Below are 27,900 nucleotides of genomic sequence, written 5' to 3'. Positions count from 1 at the left end.
TAAAATGGGGGGCACCATGCAAATTAGCTGGATAAGACTAATGAATCAGATCCCCAGAAAGAATAATCTCCTTAAAAGATCAAAAATCAGCTTTTAAGCCTGATATTACTCAATCCTTGAGATTGACCTTAAAGATTGAGAATTACAAACTCATGGAATTCAATGATATCTAAACTCGAGCTTGAACGAGAAAATATTTTGATCAAAATTACAAAGCAATTTGTTTTCTGAAAACCCTATTTTCAATGCGTTCATTACCATTGAACGTAAAATCCTAGGAATTCACCTGGAATTCATTAGGTCACCTGAACTAAATCGGGTGTCAACCGTAAGAACGGTGGTTGCATAGTGGTCAAAGACAGGACCTTGTGCCAGACCGAAAAATCATAAGGGTGAGCTTTACTATTGCTCCTACCAAGGATAGTAATTGCGTCCGACACGTTATAGACCATAATTAAAAGCATGTCAGGGGACATTGCCTTAACAGTTGCTTGTTCAACGCTTTCCTTTACAACCGGACGGTAGTTTACCGAAAGGTAATATACGGGACAAGTAAACTGGACGTGTTGCTTTCCAAATACAAGGTTAGCAAGTGGGTGACACAAAACCGCAAGTTTTGAGCTAAAATTTTCAAATCTGAAACCCACCAAACCCACAAAAATATTTTGCAAACACCGGTAAAGGGTTATTCCGGAAAACTTATCTAGGAAAAAAACTAGATTTAATTTTCAAAAGATCAAATGTTTTCATAAAGATCCAATTTCCTTAATGGATCTAAATTTTTATAGTCATGTGGGACTGTAAACCATATCGTTACTACCATTGTTTATACCGCCGTATAGAAATCACTGATGCACAAAGTGTGAAGAATAAAGAAGTGATTCTTGTATTTCAAGACGATATTGCTTGAGGACAAGCAACGCTTAAGTGTGGGAATATTTAATAATGCTAAAAACGAACATATATTTCATAGCATTATTCCTCAAGAAAGACAAACTTTTAGTTGCAATTGTTCTATTTACAAGTGATATTCGTTTAAATAATAAAAGGTGAAGACAAAAGACAGATTCGACGAATTGAAGACGCAAACGACCAAAAAGCTCAAAAGTACAAAAAACAATCAAAGAGGTTCCAATTATTGATAAGAAACGTCTCGAAATTACAAGAGTACAAGATTTAAAACGCAAAGTACAAGATATTAAATTGTACGCAAGGACATTCGAAAATCCAGAACCGGGACCAGAGTCAACTCTCAACGCTCGACGCAACGGACTAAAAATTACAAGTTAACTATATATATAAATATAATATAATATATAATTAATTATATAAATTATATATATATTATATTTATATAATAAACCGTCGTTAAACAAAGAGCCAAAATGGAGTGAGCTGTATTTACAAACTCCGCGACTCGAAGAGTTTGAAGGCAAAAAGGGCCGCGAGTCGCGGAGCCCCAAATTCTGAAACTCCCTATAATTTATATTTTAATTTTAATTTTAATTTTAATCCTAATAATAAGGGTATGTTAGCAAATGTTGTAAGGGTGTAAGTCAAAATTCTGTCCGTGTAACGCTACGCTATTTTTAATCATTGTAAGTTATGTTCAACCTTTTTAATTTAATGTCTCGTAGCTAAGTTATTATTATGCTTATTTAAAATGAAGTAATCATGATGTTGGGCTAATTACTAAAATTGGGTAATTGGGCTTTGTACCATAATTGGGGTTTGGACAAAGGAGCGACACTTGTGGAAATTAGACTATGGGCTATTAATGGGCTTTATATTTGTTTAACTAAATGATAGTTTGTTAATGTTAATATAAAGATTTACAATTGGGCGTCCCTATAAATTATCATTTACACTCGATCGGACACGATGGGCGGGGTATTTATATGTACGAATAATCGTTCATTTAACTGGACACGGGAATGGATTAATAGCCACTAGAATAATTAAAACAGGGGTGAAATTATGTACAAGGACACTTGGTATAATTGATAACAAAATATTAAAACCTTGGGTTACACTCAGTCGACATCCTGGTGTAATTATTAAACAAAGTATTAAAATCTTGTTACAGTTTAAGTCCCCAATTAGTTGGAATATTTAACTTCGGGTATAAGGATAATTTGACGAGGACACTCGCACTTTATATTTATGACTGATGGACTGTTATGGACAAAAACCAGACGGACATATTAAATAATCCAGGACAAAGGACAATTAATCCATGGGCATAAAACTAAAATCAACACGTCAAACATCACGATTACGGAAGTTTAAATAAGCATAATTCTTTTATTTCATATTTAATTTCCTTTATTTTATATTTAATTGCACTTCTAATTATCGCATTTTTATTGTTATTGTATTTAATTGCACTTTTAATTATCGTACTTTTTAATTATCGCAAGTTTATTTTATCGCACTTTTATTATTCGCAATTTCATTATCGTTATTTACGTTACGCTTTAATTTAAGTCTTGTATTTATTTTTAATATTTTACATTTGGTTTTAACTGCGACTAAAGTTTTAAAATCGACAAACCGGTCATTAAACGGTAAAAACCCCCCTTTATAATAATAATATTACTTATATATATATTTGTATTTTTATAAAAGTAAACTAATATAGCGTTAAGCTTTGTTTAAAGATTTTCCCTGTGGAACGAACCGGACTTACTAAAAACTACACTACTGTACGATTAGGTACACTGCCTATAAGTGTTGTAGCAAGGTTTAAGTATATCCATTCTCTAAATAAATAAATATCTTGTGTAAAATTGTATCGTATTTAATAGTATTTTCTGCTAAAATATAATAGCTATTTTATATACACCTCGCATAACTATCACTAGCAAATCTTTTTTATGTCTTAGGATGTGTTTGGCACAATCAACTTAAACTAGAATTTGTAGTTAGAGGAGTTTATGGCTGGAGCTGGTAGCTAGAGTTGGACCTTATTTTTTAAGCCAGAAATTGAAGTTTATTTTTTCATCAGTGTTTGGCAAATTAACTAGAGCTGCGAGCTTATTTTGTAGTAAATTGACTAAAAATGACAATAAAGTTAATGATAAATAACTATATATATAAAGGTTAGTTATCTAATTTCTTATTTTAATTAAAGTAGCTTATTTTTTTAGAATTTATTTTTTTTATAAGCTTTATAAAATTTATCACCCAAAAAATGCTATTAACTTGAACTCATAAAAACGAAAAACTCAAACTCCACTTACAATAAATTTGTCCCCCAAAACACACTATTAACGAAAACTTTAGTATTCAGAAATGTGTCCCAAGTTATATTCGTAAAACTTAAAGTCCTCCTTTGTTAAATTAAAATAAGGTAATTTTAAATTTGGTCACTGAACAGTCAATTTGTAGCTTCGTTGCTCTTGAACGGTTTGCCTTCTTTCATTATTACGATTAGTATTCCGTATTTATATACCCATAACGTACTGCTTCACCCATACTTCTACTCAACAGTTTCAAGTTACATCATTGTGTTCTTATTTTTTAAGGTACCATTTACTTTATCCATTTTTGTATGATCAAAACCTAACACTTACTTTGATTTATAACCCATTATATTTAAACTAGCTATAAATTTGTTTGTGACAGTTAATACATTCTGTAAGACAATGGGATGGTGTTCGATTGCGGCTGACGAATTTGAGTTTACATCTCCATTAACTCTTGTTCTAGTAGGAAGAACGGGAAATGGTAAAAGTGCAACTGGTAATAGTATCCTAGGGGCAAAGAAATTTGAGTCTAAACGTAGTTCGTCGGATGTAACAATTACTTCTCAGTTAAAGACCACTGTATTAGATGATGGCCGGGTGCTTAATGTTATCGATACTCCCGGTAATGGTTATCTTGTATTGTTCTTTTGTTTTATACAAAAACTTAGATTTTATTAGAGGGGTGAATCCATTATCTTCATAGATAGTTGTTGAAATTTTATCGCGTTCTAGTCCACAAGAATCAATAATGAGTTGTGTCATTGATCTTAACCAAAAACATTCCCGAGTGGCTTCATGTAATGCAATCACTTCGGTATAATTTGATGATGTTGCAACAAGTGTTTGTTTTTGAGAACGCCATGATATTGCGGTGCCTCCATTTAGGAATATCTAGTTTGAGATTTAGCTTTATGTGGATCAGATAAATAATCTGCATCTGTATAACCAAACAAATCTTGTTTCGAGTTGTTAGAATAAAATAATTATAAATCAGTAGTTCCTCTAAGGTATCAAAATATGTGTTTGATTCCATTCCAATGTCTTTTGGTAGGAGCTGAGCTGAAACTTATCAACAAATTAACTGCAAAAGAAATGTCAGGTCTTGTATAATTTGTAAGATACATAAGCGCCCCAATTTTACTAAAATATGGAACTTCTGAACCAAGAAGATCTTCATGATCATTTAGAGGATGAAATGGATCAGTATCAATATTGAGATCTAACAACCATAGAAGTACTTTAATGGTTTTTGTCTTGTCCATATTAAAATGTTTTAAAAACTTTTCGTTATAAGTTGTTTGATGTATAAGTAAGTCATTAGTCATATGCTCAATATGTAAATCAACGTAATACTTGTTTTTTTTTTTCATTTCAAAATCTTTCTTTAGAAGTTGAATGACTTCATAGATTTCTTTATTTAAGATATTTGATATAAACTGCTATGATCACATATCCGAACATTGTTTTTATAAAAAACACGTGCAAATAAGTTTATATGTATACACTTTTCTTATCAAGTAGTCATTTAATCAGTTATACCACATACGTCCCGATTGTATAAACCCATATAAAAATCTTTGTGATTTAATAGAATACATTCATTTGGCTTTTGCATTAGATGCTTATGATACCTTAAACCCTTTAGGTATATTTATATATATCACTATCAAGTGATCTATAATGATAAGTAGTAATTGAGACGACTCGTCCTAATCCATCTGGACGAATACATTACATTTAGTTACATCGCGAGGTACTTGACCTCTATATGATACATTTTACAAACATTGCATTCGTTTTTAAAAGACAAACTTTCAATACATCGAAAGTTGACGGCACGCATACCATTTCATAATATATCCAACTATAATCGACTTAATAATAATCTTGATGAACTCAATGACTCGAATGCAACATCTTTTGAAATATGTCATGAATGACTCCAAGTAATATCTCTAAAATGAGCAAATGCACAGCGAAAGATTTCTTTCATACCTGAGAATAAACATGCTTTAAAGTGTCAGCCAAAAGGTTGGTGAGTTCATTAGTTTAACATAAATAATCATTTCCATCATGTTAATAGACCACAAGAATTTCATTTCCAGTTCTCATAAATATACGTCCCATGCATGGAGACAAAAATCATTCATATGGATTGAACACCTGGTAACCGACCTTAACAAGATGCATATAGAATATCCCCATCATTCCGGGACACCCATCAGACATGATAAAATCGAAGTACTAAAGCATTCCAATTTCCAGAATGGGGCTTGTTGGGCCCGATAGATCTATCTTTAGGATTCGCGTCAATTAGGGGGTCTGTTCCAAGCTAAAAGGGGCATATTCGGCTTCGATCATTCAACCATATAATGTAGTTTCGATTACTTGTGTCTATTTCGTAAAACACTTATAAAAGCGCATGTATTCTCAGTCCCAAAAATATATATATTGCAAAAACATTTAAAAAGGGAGCAAATGAAACTCACAATACTGTATTTTGTAGTAAAAATACATATGACGATATTGAACAATGCAGGTTTGACCTCAGATTCACGAACCTATAACATTTGTGTATTTATTAATACACATAATCATAATCGAACTTATATATTATTCTTAGTGATGTGATTTATATATATAGTGGATTAATAAGTTTCATTATGTGTATTTTCATTTTATATATAGATAAATATATATCTTTTATATGCAGATCATTTGTTTATGAAATTATTATTAATTTTGATAATACTAAAGTTAATAAAAATAGTGGTATTTTATAATGATATTGATAAAAGTGATAATAATAATAGTAATGTTATTGGAAATAATTATATTAGCAGATATAATACTAAGTTGTGCTATGATAATAATAGTTATAATAATTTTAGTAATTTCTATGAATCATAAATTAATTAAAATTCTAATTCAATAATTTTTCTACTAATCTTTATATCCAAGATTTCTATGATAACGACTATGGTTTCTTATAACATTAATTTGTATCTATAATCATAACTTTTACATGTACTCATATAATTATAACTAATTTCTATAATCTTTATCCTATTATCTTTTATTATATAATTATGTTATTAATATATTTAATATCCTTGAAATTATATTAATAATACTAATATTAATAATACAATAATATTACTAACAATATAAATGGTTATATATTACTAATAACAACAATCTTAATCATACTAATAATAATAATAATAATAATAATAATAATAATAATAATAATAATAATAATAATAATAATAATAATAATAATAATAATAATAATAATAATAATAATAATAATAATACTTATTATATTTATAGTTATAATAGTTTTAATCTTAATAATAACTAGGTTAATAATAATAATTAGAATAATGATAATAATTATAATACTTATACATGTGATAATAATAATAATGTTTATAACATTTATGATAACAATAATAATAATAATACTAATAATCATAACAATAATAATAATAATAATAATAATAATAATAATAATAATAATAATAATAATAATAATAATAATAATAATAATAATAATAATAATAATAATAACAATTAGTATTAATAATAATATTTATAATAATAATAATAATGATAATAGTAATAATAAAAATGAAAAAGGATAGTAAACTACCTTCAAATCAGTTTCTAAAAAATATAGGCCACTGCAGGGCTCGAACCCATGACCTCCTGATAACACGTCAACACCATTCCTCCATGCTTATTTATCTGATATTATTTACCCAGAATTATTTATAACCCGTAATTAGTTTTAAGCTCAACTTCATCTTCTTCAATAAAAATCCATTCGATCCAAATTCATATAATCATAATAACAAGGTTTTAGATTCTTCAAATAATTAAAAGTCATCAATGATTAACTGGTTTGCATTAATAGAATAATGAAAAAAAAATGCCTGCTGTGCAGGTCCGCTGTTTTAAAAAAAATATAAACTTTGATTTTAAATTTGAAGATGTTATACATTATATTTACAACATAAAGTATGTTGTAAATCATATTTAGAAACTTTATAGATCATTAATTTTGAAAGAAACATCAAAACTTTTATGAATTTTACGATGAACACAACTTTGACTTTTTTTAGCATTTACCTTTGACTCGCAAATTCGTGCTCGATATTAGGAATTGAGAGCTGAGATTTGGCAGGTAGTTTTAGTGGATTATTCCTAACAATTCTGCATTTTTAGATTTTGAACTTTGTTAAGAAATTGAATGTTTGATTATTTCATGTCGTGTGCAGGGGACGAGCTGTATATAGGTTTTCTTTGTTTTTTTTAAACATATAATAGCAGATACCATCGGTTTTATCTGATTTAAATGATGACGAATCTAGTTGTTTGATAGTGATAATTGAGGCGACAAAGAATCATAAGCAGCACATTATAACAGAGAAAAAAATAGAATAAAACAGATATTGATAATGATATGAATAACGCGTATATATATTGTATGTAATATTTTATACAGGTTAATTAATATTAATAAACATATTAATAAATATAATACCATTAATATTAATAATAAAAATAAAAATACTAATAATGTAATAATAATAATAAAACTGATATGAATAATATTATTACTGATAATAATAATAATTCGTATTATTTTTTTTATATTGATAATATTGATAATTTATAATAATAATAATGATTTTTAATGATGATAATAATAATATCTAATAAAAATACTAATATTAACCATAACACTAAAATTATAACTTTACCACTAGTTATGATAATAATGATATTAATAATGATAAATAGTAATCAAAATAATAATTGATATCATAATTTAACTATTAATTATGATAATGATATTAATAATAATATGATAATATTATAACAATTTAAATGTATCAACTTCATATTTATGTATTATATGTTATAATAATATTAATATTACAAATAATAATATTAATATTAATAACAATGATAAGAACAATAATAATAACATAACAATTATATTTTTAACTTGTAATTACATTTAATATATTAATATTACAATTACATAACATTTATTTAATATTTATAAATTTTATATATAATACAAATAATTATTAATATAAATCATATAGATATTTATATATATTTAATTTTTAATACTACTTAATTATTTCATTTATCATTTTACACTTTTAAATTCCAATTTATTAAAGTGTATTTTATTAACTCAAAACATCATATATATATATATATATATATATATATATATATATATATATATATACACACTCTTATATTTATTTTGATATATATATATATATATATATATATATATATATATATACACACACAATGGTTCGTGAATCGTCGGGCATAGTCAAAGATTAACTGAATCCATATTAACAGTTCCAAAATTTTGAGACTCAACATTACAGACTTTGCTTATCGTATCAAAATCATATAAAGATTAGGTTTAAATTTGGTCGGAAATTTCCGGGTCGTCACAGTAACAACATCCATGAGATGCATTTAAGTAACTACCAGGTTGATTACGTATCTAATAAGTAATTGTATCCATTACAGGAGGATAAGTTTTCCTCATAATTCATTTCTGATCTTTGTGGGAAATCTTCAGTTACAAGTCTAGTTTTACCTTGTAACTTCATTTGCACATTTCTTTTTCAGATAAAAATTCATTTGTATCCCATACGTTTCACATCTTTAAAAGTGATCACGATTGATCCGAAAACTTTTCTTTTATTGAGCGATTCTAATTCAGCTCGTATTGCTCCTTTCAATTAAGCTCAGTCATGTCTATTTTGACACTCAATGATAAATTTTGGTTCTAGATCATCATCTTTATTCATGATATCATTATATGAAAAATTCTCATAAATATTTATCATTCTGTTTCGGTTCCATTATATTGCATAATTTATTGCAATTTCTGTATTTATTATCAATATCCTCTGCAGAAGGAGTATTGATATTTGGTTCATCTTGAACACTTTATTTTACCTCATTATCAGCTGATTTTATTTTCGAGGATTTTTATCTTCGGAACCAATTGATCTTTCACATTTCATGCGTGGCAAAGACTCAAGAGTGACATTATTGCCAGCTTTTGGAATTTCAATTCGAGCTGGAGCTTTTACTGTTATTATATATGATTTAGTCACTCTTTTTGTATCTGTAAATGCATCACGTAATTAAATTGCAAGTTCTTGCATATGCAACATTTTTGAACTTTTGTTTCGCATTCTTTTATGCGAGTTCTATATACTTTAATTGATGTTCACATCATGAAGCATCTTTTTATTTTTTATTTTTCATGAAGCATCTTTTTCTTTATTTTTCATTTCTCCCCCTAATTTAGGGAACAATGTTTCATTAAAGTGACAATCAGCAAAACGTGCTGTAAAAACATCACCCGTCATGGGTTCAATATATCTTATAATTGAAGATGTTTTTTCAATATATATATCCCCATCCTCCTTTGAAGAACCATTTTAGGTTGTGCAACTAGAGCATACACTGCACAATCAAATGGGAAATATTTGGCTCTCGGCCAAAATCAAGTTGTAGGGAAGAATATTTATGAGTTGCACTTTGTCTAATGTGAAATAATATCACAGCATGTAAATTTGCATGTCCCCATATAAATTTTGAGAGTTCTGTACTCATTTTCAATAGTCTAGTTATTAGCTGCAAGCATTTAATTATTGATTCAGCTAAACCAATTTTGTATGTACATGAGTAATAGGATGTTCAACAACAATCCCTATAGAAATATAATAATCATTAAATGCTTGATATGTTAACTCATCAGCATTATCAGTTTGCACCCTTTTAATGGTGTAATCAGAAAAATGTGCTCTTAATTTAATAATTTGTGCAAGAAGCTATGCAAATGCTGAAAGGACCCGTTCATATAGATTATAAACGATTCACAATAGTTGATTACATCGCGAGGTATTTGACCTCTATATGATACGTTTTACAAACATTGCATTCGTTTTTAAAAGACAAACTTTCTTTACATCAAAAATTGACGGCATGCATACCATTTCATATTACATCCAACTATAATTGACTTAATATTAATCTTGATGAACTCAACGACTCGAATGCAACGTCTTTCAAAGTATGTCTTGAATGACTCCAAGTAATATCCTTAAAATGAGCTAATGCATAGCGGAAGATTTCTTTAATACCTGAGAATAAACATGCTTTAAAGTGTCAACCAAAAGGTTGGTGAGTTCATTAGTTTATCATAATCCATCATTTCCGTAATAGTAATAGACCACAAGATTTCAGTTTCTATAAATATCCGTACACTCGCAAGTGTATAAAAGTATTCTATAAGTTGTAGGCACCCGGTAACAAGCCTTAACGTTCATGTTTTACCCTCTGAAGTACACCAGATCAGGTGTGTTTAAAATAACCTCGAAGTACTAAAGCATCCCATAGTCAGGATGGGGTTTGTCAGACCCATTAGATCTATCTTTAGGATTCGCGCCTACCGTACATAGACAAGTAGTTTAATGTTACCAAGCTAAGGGTATATTTCTGGTTTAAACCCACATAGAATTAGTTTTAGTACTTGTGCCTATTTCGTAAAACATTTATAAATCAGCGCATGTATTCTCAGCCCAAAAATATATATAAAAAGGGAGCAAATGAAACTCACAATACTGTATTTCGTAGCAATTATGTATATGACGGCACTGAACAAGTGCAGGGTTTGTCTCGGATTCACGAACCTATATTAAGTATATATATTTATATGTTGGTCAATATCTGTGTAACAATTTAGGTCAAGTCGTAGTGTATCACAATCCTAATGCTCGAGACCGATATGCAAAAGTCAACAAAAGTCAACTTGACCCAAAATGACTTCCAAAATCTATACATGTTTATTATATAACTTATATATAGTAGTTTTATATATTTAAATATATTTATCAGATCTTATTATACTAAATAATACAAGTCATTTATTAATAAATAAAAATTTATATTAAAATTCATATATGATAAAAATATACTTTTATATATCTCAAGTAATAAAATTTATAAAATTCACTTAATATCATAAAAATATAGTGGTATGTATTATTAATGTAATTACATTACGTGTGGTAAAAATATCTTTGTACGCATATTTATTTGATAAAATAATATTGATAATAATGATAATGATAAAAATAATAAAATGATAGTTTCAATAAAAATATTAATTTTTAGTAATAAAGATAATTTTAGCAATAACATAAACTGATAACAGTTATAATAATCGTTTTAATAATAATATTAAAATTAATGATAATTCAGTTGACCATATCTTTTAATCCGTTCATCGAAACCACACGATTTCTAAATGAAAAGTTATTAATTTTTTTCTTCAGCTTTTCAACAACATGCATATCATATAACTTATCTCAGTAGCATATGTATCAAATTCGTAATTTATCATAAACTATTTAACGACGAAACTAAGCATACAAACATGCATAATCATATATACTCGAGCACTAGTTAGGGATACACTATTAATATATAAAAGATAAGATATGAATGCTCACGTATCAATATTGTGATTCAATATTGCAGGAAAGTACGTAGACGCAACGAAAATGATAAACGTTAGGTTGACCTCACGAGCAATACCCTCGATCAATACCCATAACCTTCATAGCTATAACCCATAATTTCCTTAGCTCTATCCCATTTGAAAACTTATTTTGAAATCGTCTGAATATAACTCCGTCGTAGTATTTTATGTATACTAATAATATCTTGAAATAATACTAAGTAAATATATATATATATATATATATATATATATATATATATATATATATGTAATTCGATTGAGAGAGTTTAGAGAAATATATTTTCAAGTTTCTATGAAATAATGAAACCTATTGAATTCTATTTATAATAGATTTTTGAATTATTAAAGTGAATTATTAAAGTATGAATTATTAAAGTGAATTATTAAAGTATGAATTATTAAAGTGAATTATTAAAGTGAATTATTAAAGTATGAATTATTAAAGTGAATTATTAAAGTATGAATTATTAAAGTGAATTATTAAAGTATGAATTATTAAAGTAATTATTAAAGTATGAATTATTAAAGTGAATTATTAAAGTATGAATTATTAAAGTTAAAGTAAAGTAAAAGTAAAGTAAAGGTAAAGTTAAAGTATAGTAAAAGTATAAAACTATGTACGTATAATACGCGTATAAAAAAATATATATAATATTAATTTAAATCGTTTTATATATTTAATAAAATAAAATATAAATATCGTTATCTTTATCATACTGGTTAAGTATTGAGTTGTCAAAAAGAATAGATTTCTTAAATCACAGTGGACCTCATAACATAGGCCCGTAATCATATCATAATGTATCTGATAATTCAATTATTTGATATTATCTCTTAATTCTGTCGATAAATATATCGAAACAAATATGTTCATGTAAAGTATCATATATCTAATACTTTGTTAATGTTTTCAGTTAATATTATATATTATATATACATATCTATATACACATAATTGTTCGTGAATCGTCGAACACGGTCAAAGGGTAATTGATTACATGAATGTAGTTCCAAACTTTTTGAGATTCAACATTACAAATTCTGCTTATCGTGTCGGAAACATATAAAGGTTAAGTTTAAATTTGGTCGGAAATTTCCGGGTCGTCACAGTACCTACCCGTTAAAGAAATTTCGTCCCGAAATTTGATCGAGGTCGTCATGGCTAACTATAAAAATGTTTTCATGACGAATATGAGTTGATAAATAGAGTTTTATCATCATTGAGTAATATAGATAAAACAATTTGATTACGCGAAGAGTATAAGTGAAGCTATCGCAAGAGAGTGAAATGAGTAAACGTATATTCGTTTTAACCGATGACGTAGTTATAATTCATTTTCGGAATTCATGGGATTTAAAGAAAATCTTTGCAATAAGATTTGGTTCTTCGGTGATTAAGAAAATCATGACCTTCTTTGATTAAATGCGATAATCTGTCTCGATTTCTCTGTCTGATATTTTACTATAAATCCACCCCCTTCGTTTCTTTATTTCCACAGCTCACACCTTCTAGTCTTTCTCCCCAATTCATACTTTAAAGCATTCGTTAATATGCTTCATCCAGTATTGATTCTTGATATACTCTTAACTTTCATATCTGTCATTCTTCTTTTTCATCTACCACCGGATGAAGTTATTTTCTTCTACCATTACCTTGGGGTTATTGTGTTTTTCATTTTCCCGTGTCTTTATATTGCTATATGCATTGATATACACGGTTTGTAATTTCGGGGTTGTTATCGGGCTTTATATTCTCCATTATATTTCGGAGCTTCATGCTTTCGTTTTCTCTTTCCGACCTTAAGTCAAGCGGATAATGGTCCAGAATTCGTAGATATGAATTTTTGGATGAACATAGTTAATGTTCCAAGAAGAAAATCGTAATGGCACGATCTTGATTTGGCAAATTACCAGAATATCCGAAAATATAGAGCTATCAAGATGATATGTTCTTAATATGTTTGGAAATTGGGTAGAATGTAAGAGTCGTGTAAACAGTACATGATGACGGTATGCTCTGTGAATCATCACGTTCCATTAGAAACTCAGCATGACTTACTGTAATATAATCACGTTGATCAAGTGTCATTATATTATACTAACTCATGCTTCAGTTCCCAACACTACTTCAAAAACATTCCTATTTTAAATTCAATTTTTTTTTTTTTAGAATTTAGAAACTAACACAGTTTCTTTTTATGTTGTAACGCAGATATTGCGCAGAGATAACAGATTTCAGATAAGAATAGTTGTAAAAATATCTTCAGGAATATCGAAGATATTATAATAAAAGATACGATAATATGGATGATGAAAAAGATTTGTCTGTGAAGGTTTAGAATAAGAAGTAAGTTGTTTGCTAACGATTTCAGTAGACAATGAATCATTTAGATCCTTTGAAGGCAGGTTTAGTCTTTGTGATTTGTCCACAGCCTCCTTCATGGTCTGCTCAATCCGTTTTCCAGTTTCAAACCTTCTCTTTTTCTCAGCTTTACCACCATACTATTCTTTATCATCAAACTTTTGACTGTTAAAGTCGTTTACAATTTTCGCTGCTTCATCAGCATTTTTCCAATTTCGGAGAACAAGTTCATAGTTTGGGATGTTTTTCAGAAAATTCACATTCGAAGTATGTAAGTCTAGGAGATAGACGTTATATGTATAACTTTTGACGTAAAATTGTCACGAAATTCAAAATACTGATTGCTAATTCCCAGTAGTTGGTGTGACAATTATTGTTACAGGATGTAGGTGAGTACATGATGGGGTTTTAATGAATAAGTATAGTGGCTTTTCGGAGAGGCTTAAGTCGAAGGTTAATGAAGTTGTTGATACGTTTACTGCTAATGTGGCGAGATATGAAAGGTTCCCCGATAACAATGATGAAGGGGTAATTGTTATAATAAGGTTTATCCGTATAAACAAATGAAGGTGATTTGCTGGAGCTGTGACAAAACTGTCTATTTTGGAAAGAGATTGAAAAATTATAATTGGTAATAAATATCAAAGGATTTGACAAGGATACGTGTTAAACTATAACTTTGGCTTCGAGAGCTTTTCAGATGCATGACAGTGGGTAATATGTGGTTGGATCATCATCTCGCATGTCTTTAGGAATTTTGAAGTGTTTGAACACATATTGTAATTGTTAATATACATATGATGTTCTAAGATTTTGAATGATATAAATATTTTTTGTGAGTTCCATGAATAGAAATGAGGTTCTAGGACAGTTTTGAAGTCAAAGTATAGTTTTGAAAGATGTAGGAATCTAAGAGTGATGATTTCGGTTATATCTTGAATCGAATTCTGAGATTTCAAAATCAGAATATGTAATTAGATTTTGAATGAGTATGGTTGTTTTGATTTCTATAAAAGAATGTATATTTTTGTGAAAGTAGGGAGTATAATGGATGATTTGCTGAATCAGATTCGAAGAATGTAACATATTAATTGTGAATTTATATATCTCTCGGGTATTACCTACCCGTTAAAAAAAAATTCACAATTAATATTTTGTACAAAAGAATTTTATTACAGTCTTTATGGAAATATATATGTGTATATTTCTTCAGATATAATATTGATTTAATGAGTTAATATTAAGTTAAACTCATTTGATTTATGGTTAAGGCGAGGATAGATAATTTCTAAACTTTAGAAATTACATAATCGCCGTAGAATGTTTCTCCAATGAAGTTATGAATCAATACTTCATCGTTGTGGTATTCCTTGGTATCTACATGGCGTATGACGTCGATGCTCGTGGGACAGATTGTGAAGTTGAGGTTTGCGATGCGGTTGTTGTTGGTGGTGGTAATGGTACTGTTGATGTTATTGATGGTCGTACTGGTTATGCTGTTGGTGCTGCTGCTGGTGTTTGTAACCTTTGCACCATATTCTCCAAAGCCACTACCCGAGCGCGAAGCTCGTTGACTTCTTCTATTACACCGGGGTAATTGTCAGTTCGAACGAGCGGATAAATAAGATCTAGAATTTGGTATAGTATACAATTATGACGAGATACTCTGGAAATGAGAGAGAAAATGGTGTTTCGGACAGGTTCACCGGTAAGTGTTTCAGGTTCATTGCCAAGAGGGTAATGTGGTGGATGAAAGGGATCGCCTTCTTCTTGTCTCCAATGGTTAAGTAGATTACGAACCCATCCCCAATTCATCCAGAATAGATGATGGCTAATTGGTTGATTCATTCCGGTCACGCTGCTGTCGGAGCTCATGTGGAAATCCATATCGACATAGCTGTCGGAATTCGAGGAACTCGAACTGGTTGAGGGATCCATCTTGTATGATCAGGGAAAGAATTTTTTTGGTATGAAATAGATTGTAGAATTTAGATTTGGTATTCTTCAATACATAATTTACATATGTATATATAATACCAAAATCCTATAAATTACGGAGGAATCTTTGAAAGATGTCAGTCAAAGTTCACAGTAACAGATATGCTAAGATAAGAATTCGTCTATACACTATTATGCAATAAATGTAGGAAAACGCGTCTAGACTTAAGAATGATAAGCAGGTAATTTCCTAAGGATGGTAAGTAGATGATTTACGACTAAAAATGATAAGCAAAAATTTTGACATGCAGATACGGTCGAAGTCCAGACTCACTAATGCATCTTAACAACTATCACTTAGACACACTAATGCAAGACCTGGTTCGCTAAGACCACCGCTCTGATACCAACTGAAAGGACCCGTTCATATAGATTATAAACGATTCACAATAGTTGATTACATCGCGAGGTATTTGACCTCTATATGATACGTTTTACAAACATTGCATTCGTTTTTAAAAGATAAACTTTCTTTATATCAAAAATTGACGGCATGCATACCATTTCATATTACATCCAACTATAATTGACTTAATATTAATCTTGATGAACTCAACGACTCGAATGCAATGTCTTTCAAAGTATGTCTTGAATGACTCCAAGTAATATCCTTAAAATGAGCTAATGCACAGCGGAAGATTTCTTTAATACCTGAGAATAAACATGCTTTAAAGTGTCAACCAAAAGGTTGGTGAGTTCATTAGTTTATCATAATCCATCATTTCCGTAATAGTAATAGACCACAAGATTTCAGTTTCTATAAATATCCGTACACTCGCAAGTGTATAAAAGTATTCTATAAGTTGTAGGCACCCGGTAACAAGCCTTAACGTTCATGTTTTACCCTCTGAAGTACACCAGATCAGGTGTGTTTAAAATAACCTCGAAGTACTAAAGCATCCCATAGTCAGGATGGGGTTTGTCAGACCCATTAGATCTATCTTTAGGATTCGCGCCTACCGTACATAGACAAGTAGTTTAATGTTACCAAGCTAAGGGTATATTTCTGGTTTAAACCCACATAGAATTAGTTTTAGTACTTGTGCCTATTTCGTAAAACATTTATAAATCAGCGCATGTATTCTCAGCCCAAAAATATATATAAAAAGGGAGCAAATGAAACTCACAATACTGTATTTCGTAGCAATTATGTATATGACGGCACTGAACAAGTGCAGGGTTTGTCTCGGATTCATGAACCTATATTAAGTATATATATTTATATGTTGGTCAATATCTGTGTAACAATTTAGGTCAAGTCGTAGTGTATCACAATCCTAATGCTCGAGACCGACATGCAAAAGTCAACAAAAGTCAACTTGACCCAAAATGACTTCCAAAATCTATACATGTTTATTATATAACTTATATATAGTAGTTTTATATATTTAAATATATTTATCAGATCTTATTATACTAAATAATACAAGTCATTTATTAATAAATAAAAATTTATATTAAAATTCATATATGATAAAAATATACTTTTATATATCTCAAGTAATAAAATTTATAAAATTCACTTAATATCATAAAAATATAGTGGTATGTATTATTAATGTAATTACATTACGTGTGGTAAAAATATCTTTGTACGCATATTTATTTGATAAAATAATATTGATAATAATGATAATGATAAAAATAATAAAATGATAGTTTCAATAAAAATATTAATTTTTAGTAATAAAGATAATTTTAGCAATAACATCAACTGATAACAGTTATAATAATCGTTTTAATAATAATATTAAAATTAATGATAATTCAGTTGACCATATCTTTTAATCCGTTCATCGAAACCACACAATTTCTAAATGAAAAGTTATTAATTTTTTTCTTCAGCTTTTCAATGACATGCATATCATATAACTTATCTCAGTAGCATATGTATCAAATTCGTGATTTATCATAAACTATTTAATGACGAAACTAAGCATACAAACATGCATAATCATATATACTCGAGCACTAGTTAGGGATACACTATTAATATATAAAAGATAAGATATGAATGCTCACGTATCAATATTGTGATTCAATATTGCAGGAAAGTACGTAGACGCAACGAAAATGATAAATGTTAGGTTGACCTCACGAGCAATACCCTCGATCAATACCCATAACCTTCATAGCTATAACCCATAATTTCCTTAGCTCTATCCCATTTGAAAACTTATTTTGAAATCGTCTGAATATAACTCCGTCGTAGTATTTTATGTATACTAATAATATCTTGAAATAATACTAAGTAAATATATATATATATATATATATATATATATATATATATATATATATATATATATATATATGTAATTCGATTGAGAGAGTTTAGAGAAATATATTTTCAAGTTTCTATGAAATAATGAAACCTATTGAATTCTATTTATAATAGATTTTTGAATTATTAAAGTGAATTATTAAAGTATGAATTATTAAAGTGAATTATTAAAGTATGAATTATTAAAGTGAATTATTAAAGTATGAATTATTAAAGTGAATTATTAAAGTATGAATTATTAAAGTGAATTATTAAAGTATGAATTATTAAAGTGAATTATTAAAGTATGAATTATTAAAGTGAATTATTAAAGTAAAAGTAAAGTAAAGGTAAAGTTAAAGTAAAAGTAAAGTAAAGGTAAAGTTAAAGTATAGTAAAAGTATAAAACTATGTACGTATAATACGCGTATAAAAAATATATATAATATTAATTTAAATCGTTTTATATATTTAATAAAATAAAATATAAATATCGTTATCTTTATCATACTGGTTAAGTATTGAGTTGTCAAAAAGAATAGATTTCTTAAATCACAGTGGACCTCATAAGATAGGCCCGTAATCATATCATAATGTATCTGATAATTCAATTATTTGATATTATCTCTTAATTCCGTCGATAAATATATCAAAACAAATATGTTCATGTAAAGTATCATATATCTAATACTTTGTTAATGTTTTCAGTTAATATTATATATTATATATACATATCTATATACACATAATTTTTCGTGAATCGTCGAACACGGTCAAAGGGTAATTGATTACATGAATGTAGTTCCAAACTTTTTGAGATTTAACATTACAAATTCTGCTTATCGTGTCGGAAACATATAAAGGTTAAGTTTAAATTTGGTCGGAAATTTCCGGGTCGTCACAAATGCCATTTTACGGCTTGATAATAGACAAACATGAGACCATCTACCAAATGCGTCTATCAGAACATGAAATATCTAAATGGTCCACATGGTGGATGAATTTATTCACATATCTCACCTTGAATTCTTTCCAGAAACATTTGTGATTCCTTTTCACAATATACTTTTTATTAATCACCATATGTGCTTTTCATTAATCACCATATGTACTTTTTCATTAATCACCATATGTGCTTTTTCATTAATCATCATATGTGCTTTTCATTAATTATCATATGCGCTTTTCATTAATATATCATTTTCACCATATGCGCTTTTAATCATATGAGCAGAGCTTTTTATCATATGCGCTTTTTATCATATGCGCTGCGCTTTTCATCATATGCGTTGCGCTTTTCATCATATGCGCTTTTCATAATCATCATATGTGCTTCTGGTACATTTATATATGTATAATGTAAACCAGGACTAAGCCTTGGTAGTTTTTTTTTCAACCGCATGATTCTTGTCGGAGATGCATAGATATTTCTCATTTTATCATTTTCTGCTAATCATATCCATTATGATATATATCAGAGAAACTTAATCAATTTCTCTTTGATTTTGAGAGAAAACAAAACATTATTTATCAGAAAATTTGTACCATTTGATAACATGAATTTTGCCTTTCTTTTTATCAAGTTCGCGGGACCTGATATAGTATTAATAATTCTTTCAGTTGATTTCAAATTAATGAAATATTTCTTAGATTTGATTATAGTATGTGTGTTACCACTATCTGCAATACATAGGTCTCTATCATCTAATTGATATTGTATTTCAGCAAGATTAAAACTTCAAATAAGATAAGTAAATAATGAGTAAATATTTCATCAAGATAATCAAATTTTATTAGCTGCAAACAAGTTACAATCCGCACTACATAAATGATAACACCTAGTAAACATATATCTGGATGGAGTTTTAGTTGTATTAGTTAACCTATATTATTTGCATAAATTTTTTTAATAACGGTTACGGAGTACTATATAAGACTTAATAACATACATGGTCTTTGTTTTCCAACTATATAAACTTCAGTCCTCTGAAGCATATATATAGAGTTAGTTTCTAATCTAGACATCGTAGTTAAATGGTTATCTAGGCAATAGTCATTTCTTCCTCATTATCGTTCCACCATTTATCATCTTTGTTGCACCATAATCCTCATCTTTTTTATTTTCTTTTTGCAAAAAGGGTTGTTTATTGATAAAAACTAGTTGATAAAAAGTGAAGAAATGAAATCATGGCTCAAACATGACTCAATAAATCACGGTCCCAATTGATAAACAATTAAAAGATTTAATAGAAACTTTAGTCTTTGTAATATTTAATCACAAGGAGAAAGTTCCCACTGGTCGGCCAAATAAAAGAGAATAGAGGCAAGTTGCATAAGAACTCCAAACACTTTATTGATAAATTTTATTTTTTTATTTTACGTCGGACTGTCCAGATATCGTTATATCATTAGTAATATATATATATGGTAGTGGTGGGTTTTTTTTTCAAACGGTTGCAGCAAAATAACGAATAACAGTGAGCAGTAGCAGTGATCTTGTGATGGGGTGGCTTATGGTTTACGATGAAACAGAAAACATGAAAGAGAGAGAGATGGTTTGTTACAAATTTCACTTTTTATTTTACTTGGGGGTTGGGAGTGAATAATTAATGTAATTTTTATTTAATAGTTAATGACCAAATTTTATACCATAATGACCTAAATAAATAAAGATACTTAATTTAAAATTTTGGGATTTTTCTGAAGACTTTTATCCGCCACTGATTAACAACGGAGCACGAAAGTTATCCGTAAATGTGGATATCGACTGAATTGATAAAAGTTATGATGGCTCACTGTTTTCATTATTAAGTGCACGTTTTTATTTATTTATTTATTTAATAGGTAATTGATTCTTTAGAAAGTGATAATAATTGGTTGGCTTTTACTGTTTTAAATTATCTATCAAACACATCATATTTCTATATATACATATAGATATTATATATTCAAGGTACCTATGTATATAAATAAGATATATAAATATATACAAATTACACTTACTTGATCAACCTTGAACATCACTTGCAATCAAGAACCAAACCGCCACCACCCATAACAGCCATGATCCGCCAAGAAACCACCTTATCCACCTTACAACTATCTAACTATTTCTCTCTCTCCCTCTCCTATTTTCTGCAAACCGTTTTCTCTTATGATCTCCATGTTTCTATCAATTAAAGCAGCTGCAAACTTCAGCTTTCATACTTGATAAGGCTAAAAAGGAACATATATTTCATAGCAATATCCCTCCTAAATAATCGGTTTTCATATGTAATTGTATTATATTTTCATTGTAATTGTTTAAATAAATAAGTGCGAAGACAAAAGGCGAAAACGAAGATTTGAAGACACAAACGTCCAAAAAGCTCAAATGTTCAAGATACAATTCAAAAGGTTCAATTTATTGATGAAAAACGTCTAAAAATGACAAGAGTACAAGTTACAAAACGCAAAGTACAAGATATTAAATTGTACGCAAGGACGTTCGAAAATCCGGAACCGGGACATGAGTCAACTATCAACGCCCGACGCAGCGGACCAAAAATTACAAGTCAACTATGCACAAGAATATAATATAATATTTAAATAATTATATAAATTATTTATATATTATATATATTTAAAAATTATGTCGACAAGCTATGAGACAAATGATCCTGAGCTGGATTTTCAAACTCCGCGACTCGCGGAGTTTGAAGGCTAAAAACTCCACGACTCGCGGAGCTGTCAGAAATCAAAACTCCTATAAAAGGTCACGAATTCTGCGAGTAAAAATAAAATAATAATAATAATACTCCCTAGTACAATATAAATAAATATATATATATATATATGTATATATAGTATAGATTAGTGTTATATTAGATTAGTTTGGGTTATGTAAAAGTTATTTTTAAGGGTTTTTAAAGTCGGAGCTCTGTCCGTGTAACACTACGCGATAAATAATCAATGTAAGCTATGTTCTCCTTTTTAAATTAATGTCTCGTACTTAAGTTATTATTATGCTTATTTGAGCCAAAGTAATCATGATGTTGGACTAAATATTAAAGACGGGGTAATTGGGTTTTGTACCATAATTGGGGTTTGGACAAAAGAACGACACTTGTGGAAATTAGACTATGGGCTATTAATGGGCTTTATATTAAATTAACGATACCTCGTTAATTTAATATAAAGGTTATGATTTGAAGTATCTATATATAACCACATACGCTTAATCGGACATGATGGGCGGGATATTTATAAGTACGAATTATTGTTCATTTGACCGGACACGGGGATGGATTAATAGTCAATGGACTCATTAAAATAGGGGTGGATTACATTCAAGGGTAATTGGTGTAATTGTTAACAAAGTATTAAAACCTTGGTTTACACACAGTCGATAACCTGGTGTATTCATTAAGCAAAGTATTAAGACCTTGTTACAGTTCGAATCCCCAGTTAGTTGGAATATTTGACTTCGGGTATAAGGTTAAATTTGCCGAGCAGTTTATAATTATGACCGATGAACTATTATGGACAAAAACCAGATAGGTTTCAAATACATCTAGGACAAAGGATAATTAGCCCAGGATAATAAATTAAAGTCAAAACGTCAAACATCATGGTTACGGAAGTTTAAATAAGCATAATATATTTTATTTCATTTTTCCTCGTACTTTTATTTATTGTCATTTCAATTATTGTTATTTATTTTATATTATTATTTAAATATCGTCATTTACTATACGCTTCGCTTAAAATATAAATCGACAAACCGGTCATTAAACGGTAAACCCCCTTTTATATATTATTATATATAATTATATATATTTTGTACAAATATAGTTGTTTAAAAATATAGTGTGCAATAAGCCCGCTCCCTGTGGAACGAACCGGACTTACTAAAAACTATACTACTCTATGATTAGGTACACTGCCTATAGTGTTGTAGCAAGGTTTAGGTATATCCCATTTGTAAATAAATAATTAAAACTTGTGTAATTTGTAACGTATTTCGTAGTAAAATATAGTACTATCACGTACCCCCACGCTACCACATGTATATTTTGTCCCTTTTTAATCGTTGTAGCATAATATTTGTATTTTTCGCTCATATTTAATTTTAAACTTAGTTTTTGCTATAGTTATTTTTACTCCTAGATTTTTAGGCTTTGCCGTAAAATCCCTTAAGTGCTTTTTCTTTAGACTAAGATTTAGGTGCTTTAGAATTTTGCGACGCCGTTTTTATATTTTAGTATCTTTTTAAGTTATTACCATTTGGGATATAGTTTTTCTTTTAAGCTTTAATATTTTTAGACGCAACTTTTAATTCTTAGTTTTTAATTCCTTTTTAAGTTACGACGCGCTATTTTTTTATTTTTATTTTTTGACGCGCATTCTTTTTCTTCCTTATTTCTCGACGCTTTAGTTTTTAGGACTTAGAAATTTTCTCTATTTCTTATCTAATATCTCAAACAGAAAGAAAAATTATTTAAGTGGTTAAATTAATGGACGTTGACAATTTTCTGCTTCGTAGTAATAGTTGGATTTGTTAGTGGCTGAGTTGTGAGCTTCCGATTTAAAGGGTTCTGGCTCCCTGCTGCATCTTTTGGCTATTCGAAACGTGGGCAAAAGCAGAAAAGTCTATTAATTGGACAACTTATATAAGTTTTTCTATTTTTATAACTAATAGGATAATTAGTAAATGCACCACATTGTAGCTAAAATTTGGCCATCGCAATAAAATGGAAAATTTTGAAAACAAGGCTATGGAAACTCTTTTTGAAATCCAAAATCAATTAAATCAATACTCTCAAACGAGTGTTGATGACAATTCGTTCGGTCAATCTTGGATCACGAATGACGAAACAATAACTGGTTGTGAAATCTGTGGAGATTATCACTCAACATGGGAATGTTATTATTACGTTCCTATGAAAAATTACGCACCCACGGAACCTGAATGGAATGATTATGAAGAATACATTTCAAATTGGGATTATTCCCAAGAATATATCCAAACTCAACAACCAGTAGACGAGGAAAATTACGTGTCTGAAAATTTATTAGACAATATGAAAATCAAACTCGAAGAACTCAATGCTCAAAATGAACAAATGAGAGAGTTTGTAAACCGGCAAGCTGAAACTCTATCAGACTACACACCTGTTGATCTGAGGAGTCGTGTGCAAGAAAATCTCATATCATCGAATTTTGATGAATTCGAGAGCTCTGAAATCACCAACTATCCCGATGATACTTTTTATTCAGTCTTACCAATTTCACAACATATCGACACATTAGCCTCTACCGACGAAATCATTGATCCATCAATGGATAAAGAAGAAGTAAGGGTAACAAATTGGTACTCTTGGGAATACGATAACGTTGAAAATTTTACCCCCAAGGCCAAACCGAACTTCACCATTCCACAACCTTCCAACCCAATATTCTCAATAGACGAGTCATCCACCAGAAATGAACTACGAGCTGTAATAGATAATGACACCTCGAATTTCACCCAATTGGGTAATAGAGGTGAAAACTTTGACGTCGAGAATAAAAGGAAGGAAACGTTAGAAATTGTCCACCCTATAATATGTATGTCGGTGTATATCGATCCATTTGACCAAGAACCAGAAAAGAGACATATCCATTTACTAAAAGCTACACTTAAAAAAGAATTAAGTAGTGACAATCGGGCGAGTCTAAACTTTAAACCCATTGATATATTATACACCACCCGAGATGTAAATAACTGGCTCACTACTCTAATTCGTGGAACTTATTCTACCGACTTCACATGTCGTCAGCTAAGTGTGGGGAAGTTTAACCCCACTTAATGTTAAATTAGGGGTTCGGGTTAGTGCATAACTCGTTAACAAAAATGCATGATAAGTTAGGATAAAAGACGTTTTTTCAAATATTAGTAAACAGTTCAGAAAAGCAACCGTTTTTGAAGAAAAACATGTGTGATAAAACAAGAAGGAATGAACGATGAGGTGCACCATCTATCATCCTGCAATTTTATGGTATCTTTAACTACTTTCTACACTAATCACCCTCATGAATTTATAATTAGAGTCTGATTTCATGCAAATGAGGGCATTGCATGATCCTAAGTGTGGGGAAAGGTTATAAATTCTCTCGGATCTATTCTTGGCTTATTTTCTAAATTTTGTGAAAATTTTAAAAAAAAAAAAAAAAAAAATTCAACTAAATGAATTCAAAATCATGTTTATACATATTTATGAACGGTGAAAACTAGGTGTTAATACCGAAATTATCGTTACCTCGGAAAGGACATAAATTGAGAAACACCCTAAAACGATTGAATTCATTTAAAATGGAATAAAGGAGAATAAAAAGGCAAAGAAAGAAACTAAGTGTGGGGAGAATGCACCAAGTTATTCAATTAAAAACTATATATCACATGTTTCTGTAAAGTTATTGCAGGTGCTTTTGTTTTGGACTAAATTAACTGTTTTACCCGATTTACTGTAATATATTTGAAAGAAAAGATGGATCTACACGATGAATCAATTCCATCATTAAAAGGAAGTAAAGTCTTCCGAAAAAGACACGCGATTCTTGATTTAGGTCATGAAGTTGTCGTCCAGACCACCTGTAGGTTGACGAAAAATCTAGAAAAGTCATCTCTAAAATCAGCAGGAAATCCACGAACCTCAGCATCAAACAGGGTCGCCAAGTGGTCAGATTTATCCTAACCATGAGAAGGATTTATCTCGTACAATGGGGGGGCACCGTGCAAATTAGCTTGATAAGACTAATGAATCAGATCCCCAGAAAGGATAATCTCCTTAAAGATCAAAAATCAGCTTTTAAGCCTGATATTACTCAATCCTTGAGATTGACCTTAAAGATTGAGAATTACAAACTCATGGAATTCAATGATATCTAAACTCGAGCTTGAACGAGAAAATATTTTGATCAAAATTACAAACTGATTTATTTTTTGAAAACCCATTTTTAATGCGTTCATTACCATTGAACGTAAAATCCTAGGAATTCACCTGGAATTCATTAGGTCACCTGAACCAAATCGGGTGTCAACCGTAAGAACGGTGGTTGCATAGCATGGTCGGAGACAGGACCTTGTGCCAGACCAAAAAATCATAGGATGATCTTTACTATTGCTCCTACAAAGGATAGTAATAGCATCCGACACGTTTATAGACCATAATCAAAAGCATGTCATTAGACATTGCCTTAACAGTTTCTTGTTCATCGCTTTCTTTTACAACCGGACGGTAGTTTGCCGAAAGGTAATATACGGGACAAGTAAACTAGACGTGTTGCTTTCCTAATACAAGGTTAGCAAGTGGGTAACACAAAACCACAAGTGTTGAGCTAAAATTTTCAAATCTGAAACCTACACAACCCACAAAAATATTTCGCAAACACCGGTGAAGGGTTATTCCGAAAAACTTATCTAGGGTAAAAGCTAGATTGAATTTTCAAAAGATCAAATATTTTCATAAAGATCCAATTTCCTTAAGGATCTATATTTTCATAGTCATGTGGGACTGTAAACCGCCTTTCAAATGTGCACTTTTCTTTGGAAACCGAAAGTAAATCGGCTATTTGATTGCAAGTGTCGTTGACCTAAACCCGAGGCAACTGTGGATGACACACCCACCTTTAACCATGGTTCTATCGTTACTATCATTGTTTATACCACCATATCAAAATCACTGATGTACAAAGTGTGATGAATAAAAAAGTGATTCATGTATGTTTTTATTTCAAGTTCTGTATTACTTGAGGACAAGCAACGCTCAAGTGTGGGGATGTTTGATAAGGCTAAAAAGGAACATATATTTCATAGCAATATCCCTCCTAAATAATAGGTTTTCATATGTAATTGTATTATATTTTCATTGTAATTGTTTAAATAAATAAGTGCGAAGACAAAAGGCGAAAACGAAGATTTGAAGACACAAACGTCCAAAAAGCTCAAATGTTCAAGATACAATTCAAAAGGTTCAATTTATTGATGAAAAACGTCTAAAAATGACAAGAGTACAAGTTACAAAACGCAAAGTACAAGATATTAAATTGTACGCAAGGACGTTCGAAAATCCGGAACCGGGACATGAGTCAACTATCAACGCCCGACGCAACGGACCAAAAATTACAAGTCAACTATGCACAAGAATATAATATAATATTTAAATAATTATATAAATTATTTATATATTATATATATTTAAAAATTATGTCGACAAGCTATGAGACAAATGATCCTGAGCTGGATTTTCAAACTCCGCGACTCGCGGAGTTTGAAGGCTAAAAACTCCACGACTCGCGGAGCTGTCAGAAATCAAAACTCCTATAAAAGGTCACGAATTCTGCGAGTAAAAATAAAATAATAATAATAATACTCCTTAGTATAATATAAATAAATAAATATATA

The 27,900-nt window shown here is 29.6% G+C and overlaps 1 pseudogene; it reads left to right on the top strand.

The window, feature by feature from the left end:
* The first annotated feature begins 3,647 nt into the window (after nt 1-3,647).
* Nucleotides 3,648-27,900, top strand: part of LOC139890330 (immune-associated nucleotide-binding protein 9-like) — a 39,797-nt pseudogene continuing 15,544 nt past the window's right edge.

Source organism: Rutidosis leptorrhynchoides, chromosome 2 (assembly GCF_046630445.1).
Source record: "Rutidosis leptorrhynchoides isolate AG116_Rl617_1_P2 chromosome 2, CSIRO_AGI_Rlap_v1, whole genome shotgun sequence".
Lineage (NCBI taxonomy): Eukaryota > Viridiplantae > Streptophyta > Magnoliopsida > Asterales > Asteraceae > Rutidosis > Rutidosis leptorrhynchoides.
Note: the sequence above shows the minus strand (reverse complement) of the source record. Positions and strands in the feature narration are given on the sequence as shown.